The following is a 6,633-nucleotide window of genomic DNA, read 5'->3' as shown; positions in this document are numbered from 1 at the left end:
GGGATTATTTTTACAACTTGTTTTGTAGGAGACCGTCTTCGTTAGGTCGATCTCTTCTAAGTTGTTTTTGTAATCCTCTTTCTTGGACCTTTGTTAAGTCTCTTTCAGGGATTACTTTTACAACTTGTTTTGTAGGGGACCGACTTCGTTAGGTCGATCTCTGCTAAGTTGTTTTTGTAATCCTCTTTCTTGGACCTTTGTTAGGTCTCTTTTAGGGATTACTTTTACAACTTGTTTTGTAGGGGACCGACTTTGTTAGGTCGATCACTGCTAAGTTGTTTTTGTAATCCTCTTTCTTGGACCTTTGTTAGGTCTCTTTCAGGGATTACTTTTACAACTTGTTTTGTAGGAGACCGACTTCGTTAGGTCGATCTCTTCTAAGTTGTTTTTGTAATCCTCTTTCTTGGACCTTTGTTAGGTCTCTTTCAGGGATTATTTTTACAACTTGTTTTGTAGGAGACTGTCTTCGTTAGGTCGATCTCTTCTAAGTTGTTTTTGTAATCCTCTTTCTTGGACCTTTGTTAGGTCTCTTTCAGGGATTACTTTTACAACTTGTTTTGTAGGGGACCGACTTTGTTAGGTCGATCTCTGCTAAGTTGTTTTTGTAATCCTCTTTCTTGGACCTTTGTTGGTCTCTTTCAGGGATTACTTTTACAACTTGTTTTGTAGGAGACCGACTTCGTTAGGTCGATCTCTTCTAAGTTATAACAATTCCTCTTTAATAGGGTTGGCCAGACCTCTTTCCAGGGATTTGCTGATAACTTGGGATGACTTGGTCAGATTTTTTGGTATCGACCAATCTTTTTAAGTTATTATATAGCAATCCATAGGACCTCGTCAGGCTCCTTTTTTGGGATCACTTTCGATAACTTCTTGCATTATTCTATGTTCATCTTTGCCGATTTGTAGATGGTGACTTTATCCCGGGATGATCGGTCTTTAGATGAATCACGTTTTCACTTTTGTCGATCGATCATTCCTATCAAGATCGTACAGTGAATTTTTTCTTCACTTTCTGTCGATCTGTTGCTTTATAATCGGACGATGAAAGCTTCAGATTAATGCGTCTTGGGAATTTGTAGAATATCTGAAATGTATTTTATTTAAAGGAAGTGCAAAATATATATATATATATATATATATATATATATATGTAGGCAGGAGTTTTTGTATCCTTAAGTCTCAATCTTGACGCCTCATTAAAAAACCTTTTTCAGGAAAAAAGAGTGCGTCTTGAGATCTTTATACCTTTTCTAGCTATAGTACCTTCTTAGGTTATAGGCGTGCCATGATCTAGGGAGTTCTCGTCCCTCGAGTTCGGACAGTCTGTAGTAGCCTTTTCCGAGTACTTCTGTGACTCGGTAGGGTCCTTTCCAGTTAGCTGCCAACTTTCCTTCTCCGGGTCGAGTTGTTCCAATATCATTTCGGATTAGGACGAAATCGTCTTTCGTGAAGTCTCTTGGCACCACCTTTTGATTATACCTGGAAGCCATTCGCCGCTTTAGTGCTTCTTCTCTGATCCGAGCTCTTTCTTGGATTTCTGGAAGTAGGTCGAGCTCTTCTCTTTGGAGTTGAGAATTGGCTTGTTCATTGTAGTGGACTACTCGGGGAGATCCCTCCTCAACTTCTATTGGAATCATTGCCTCCACTCCGTATGCTAATCGGAATGGTGATTCGTTTGTGGTAGAATGGGGGGTTGTTCGATACGCCCATAGGACTTGTGGGAGTTCCTCGGCCCAAGCTCCCTTTGCTTCTTGTAGCCTCCGCTTTAGTCCGGCCAATATAACTTTGTTGGCCGCTTCGGCTTGTCCATTGGCTTGGGGATGTTCGATGAAGGTGAACTGGTGTTTTATGTTTAAGTCGGCCACCAATTTTCTGAATCCTGCGTCTGTAAATTGGGTACCATTGTCTGTGGTAATGGAGTATAGTACCCCGAACCTTGTAATAATGTTCCTATATAGGAATTTTTGACTTCTCTGAGCGGTGGCATTGGCTAAGGGTTCTGGCTTGATCCATTTTGTGAAATAGTCAACTCCTACTATGAGGAATTTTACTTGTCCCGATCCCTGTGGGAAAGGTCCGAGAAGGTCAAGTCCCCATTTCGCAAATGGCCAGGGTGAGGTTACGCTGATGAGTTTTTCTGGTGGGGCGATGTGAAAGTTGGCATGCTTCTGGCATGGTGGGCATGTCCTGACAAACTCTGTAGCCTCCTTTTGTAGAGTTGGCCAATAGAATCCTGCCCTGAGTACCTTTTTAGTGAGGGCTTGGGCTCAGAGATGATTACCACAAATGCCGCTGTGCACTTCCTCCAATACTTCCTTTGTATTAGAAGTTGGTACGCATTTTAACAAAGGTGTTGAGATCCCTCTTTTGTATAATGTGTTGTTTATGATAGTGTAGTACTGTGCCTCCCTTTTCAACCTCTTTGCCTCCTTTTTATCTGTAGGGAGTGCTTCTGTTTTGAGGTAGTTAATTATGGGGGTCATCCATCCTTGATCCCGACCTATTATGGTTAGGACTTCTTCTTCCGATATTGACGGGTTCTGTAGTATCTCCTGGATGAGACTTCTGTTGTTGCCCCCTGGTTTGGTGCTGGCAAATTTTGAAAGTGCATCAGCTCAGGCATTTTGCTCACGGGGAATGTGGTAGATCCTGTATTCTCCGAGTTGTCCGAGCTGTTCTTTGGTTTTATCCAAATATTTTTTCATGGTCGGATCTTTAGCTTGGTAGCTTCCTATTCTTTGTGAGGTAACAACTTGTGAGTCGCTGTAGATGTTGAGTTTCCGAGCTCCAACCTCCCTAGCCAGCTTCAAACTGGCTAATAACGCTTCATATTCCGCCTGATTGTTCGAGGAAGGGAATCCGAATTTAAGGGAGAGCTCAAGTTGAGTTCCTTGGTTGCTTTCGATTATTACACCCGCACCGCTTCCTATTTTATTTGAGGATCCGTCGACGTATATGTTCCATTCTATGGGGATTTCTGGGATATCTGTGAATTTTGCGATGAAGTCGGCCAGGTATTGTAATTTGATGGCTGTCCGTGCCTCATATTGGAGGTCGAACCCGGACAACTCGATTGCCCATTGTAAGATTCTTCCTGCCAGATCTGTTTTCTGTAATATCCCTTTTAAGGGCTGGTTGGTCCAAACTTTGATGGTATGTGCCTGGAAGTATGGGCGAAGTCGCCAAGATGTGAGTATCAGAGCGTATGCAAATTTTTCTATTTTCTGGTAGTTCAGCTCTGACCCCTGTAGTGCTTTACTAATGAAGTAGACGGGTTCTTGCCCTCTTTCGTCTTCTCGAATCAGCGCTGAGGCTATTGCCTGACTTCCTACTGCGAGGTATAGCATGAGTGGTTCTCCCTCTTGTGGTCGAGATAGGATAGATGGTTGCCCCAAGAATTCTTTGAAGTCTTTGAAAGCTTGTTCACATTCCGCTGTCCATTCGAAGTTCTTTCCCTTCTTCAAGGTAGCGTAGAAAGGGAGGGATCTTATTGCTGATCCTGCTAGGAATCTGAACAAGACTCCCAACCTCCCATTGAGCTGTTGTACCTCTTTGACGCAGGTTGGGCTCTTCATGTTGAGTATGGCCTGGCATTTATCTGGATTTGCCTCGATTCCCCTTTGTGTGAGCATGAATCCTAAAAATTTACCTGCTTCCACTGCGAAGGTGCATTTAGCCGGGTTAAGTCGCATGCCGTGCTTCCTTATGGTATCGAATACTTGAATCAAATCGGTTAGCAATGTCTCTTCGCTTTGTGTCTTTATCAACATGTCATCCACGTAAACCTCCATGATTTTTCCGATGTGGTCTGAAAAGACTTTATTCATTAGCCTTTGATAAGTGGCTCCTGCATTTTTCAGGCCGAAAGGCATCACGATGTAGCAATAATTTGCCTTAGGTGTAAGAAACGAGGTCTTTTCTTGGTCTGGCGGATACATTGGTATCTGGTTGTACCCCGAGTATGCATCCATGAATGAGAGGTACCTGTATCCTGATGAAGCATCTACTAGAGCGTCAATGCTTGGGAGTGGGTAAGGATCTTTTGGGCAGGCTTTGTTGAGGTCGGTGTAGTCGGTGCACATTCGCCACTTCCCATTTGATTTTTTCACCAAAACGACGTTTGCTTGCCATAGTGGATATTTGACTTCCCTTATGAACCCTACCTCTAGTAGTGCTTGCACTTGTTCTTCTACAGCCTGAGATCGTTCTGGCCCAAGTTTTCTTCGTTTTTGTTGTATCGGTCGGGAGCCTGGGTAGACTGCCAACTTGTGGCTCATTAGTTCGGGATCTATGCCCGGCATGTCGGCAGCTTTCCATGCGAAGAGATCAACATTATCTCGTAGAAATTGTATCAATGATTCTTTTGCATCTCCTTTCAGGATCGTGCCAATATTAGTTGTTTTATCCAAGGTGTCTCCAATCTGGACTCTTTCTATTTCTCCTTCGGGTTGTGGTCGGAGCTCATCTCGTCTCTGAGCTCCACCGAGTTCGATTGTATGGAACTCTCTTGCTTCGCCTCGGAGGTTTAGACTTTCGTTGTAACAGCGACGCGCCTTCTTTTGATCTGCTTTTATTGTAGCTATCCCTTCTGCAGTTGGAAATTTCATACATAGATGCAGAGTTGAAACTATTGCGCCGAGCTGATTTAACGTTGTCCGACCTATCAGGGCATTGTAGGCTGAGCTTACGTCTACCACGATGTAGTCTATCTTGAGTGTTTTAGATTGGTTCCCCTTCCCGAAGGTTGTATGCAGCGACATGTATCCCAGTGGTTGAACTGGGATGTCTCCCAGTCCGAACAAGCTGTTTGGGTATGCTCTTAGCTCTTTCTCTTCTAGGCCGAGTTTGTCGAAGGCAGTTTTGAATAAGATGTCGGCAGAGCTTCCCTGGTCGATTAGTGTACGGTGGAGGTTGGCGTTTGCTAATATGATCGTAATGACCATGGGGTCGTCGTGTCTCGAGATGATTCCGGATGCATATTCTTTGGTAAACGTGATTGCCGGGATGTCTGGCGTCTCCTTCTGTCCCTCGACATGGTATACCTCTTTGAGGTGTCGCTTGCGGGATGATTTGGAGATTCCTCCCCCAGCAAATCCACCGTGTATCACGTGGACATGTCATTCCGGTGTGCGAGGCGATCGTTTAGATCGTCAGACATCCTCATCCCTCATTCTTTTCCTTGGTTCTTCATCCCGGTTGGCCAAGAACCGACCTAGCTTTCCTTCTCGTACTAATTTTTCTATGACGTTTTTCAAGTCGAAACATTCGTTGGTGGAATGCCCTCGAAGTCGGTGATATTCACAGTACTCATTCCGATTTCCCCCTCCTCTTTTGCCTTTGAGTGGCCGAGCTGGGGGGATTTTTTCCGTATGGCAGACTTCTCTGTAAACGTCTACCAAGGATACCCTAAGAGGGGTGTAGTTGTGATATTTTTTGATTTTCTCTCCATAGCGATCTTCCTTTTTCTTGGATTCTTTATCTCGGTAGGCAGAACCGGACCTTGAGGCTTCGCCAAGTCGAGAATTTTTCTCCATGTTGATGTACTTCTGCGCTCATTCTTGTACTTCATCTAGGGATGTCGGGTATCTTTTTGATATAGATTGGCTGAATGGTCCTTCTCGTAGGCCATTTATGAGGCCCATGATGGCAGCTTCTGTCGGTAGATTTTGTATGTCCATGCATGTTTTGTTGAATCTCTCCATGTAGTTACGAAGACTTTCTCGATCTCCTTGCTTGATCCCGAGTAGACTGGGTGCGTGTTTGGCTTTATCCTTTTGTATGGAGAATCGGGCCAGGAACTTCTTGGCCAAGTCGTCGAAACTTGAGATGGATTTTGGAGGCAGGTTGTCGAACCATTTAATGGCTGTCTTGGTGAGAGTTGTTGGAAAGGCTTTGCAGCGAACTGCATCTGAGGCATCAGTGAGGTACATTCTACTTCTGAAGTTGCTGAGATAGTGGTTGGGGTATGAGGTGCCGTCATACAGCGTCATATCCGGAAGTTTGAAATCCTTTGGGATTTTGGTCTTCATAATTTCTCTGGTGAATGGATCTTGATCTTTTTGAGGGCTGTCTTCTGTGGATGGCCGAGTAGCTTTGGTTTTGAGATCAGCTTCAAGTTTTATAAGTTTGTCTTCTAGTTCTCGGCGCCGCCTTATCTCTCGACGTAGATCTTCTTCTTTTTCTCGTTGATGTTGGGCTTCTTTCTCAAGTTGCTCCAATCGATTTTGAAGCGCTTCTATTGCTCCGGGATTTGATGGATTTTTGTCTCCGTTGGGTTCCGGCGTATCTTTGAGTATAGTATCCGCATTTTTATGCGGCGTTCTATCTTCTAATCCTGAGTTGTGGTCGTTGTCATGGTCATCCTCCATGTTGATGGGATGACTTCCAGGCTCCCCGGCAACGGCGCCAATGTTCCGAGGGTTACCTGAAACTATAGGTCGATCTCGGTCGAGATCTTCTGTGCTGGTCGGAGCCGACGTGTCCGGCAGGTGTATAGCAGCCGGAGCTGGTGTGTCCGACTTGTAGAACTGAGAATGCTGTTGATCCTTTGTCACTGAAGGGTGAGGGGTACCTGCAAGGGACTCCGATGCTTAAGTTAGCAAGGGTATTAAACAGGTATTGAGTAGAATC

This window comes from Arachis stenosperma, chromosome 4 (assembly GCF_014773155.1).
Source record: "Arachis stenosperma cultivar V10309 chromosome 4, arast.V10309.gnm1.PFL2, whole genome shotgun sequence".
In the NCBI taxonomy this organism is placed as follows: Eukaryota; Viridiplantae; Streptophyta; class Magnoliopsida; order Fabales; family Fabaceae; genus Arachis; species Arachis stenosperma.
Note: the sequence above shows the minus strand (reverse complement) of the source record.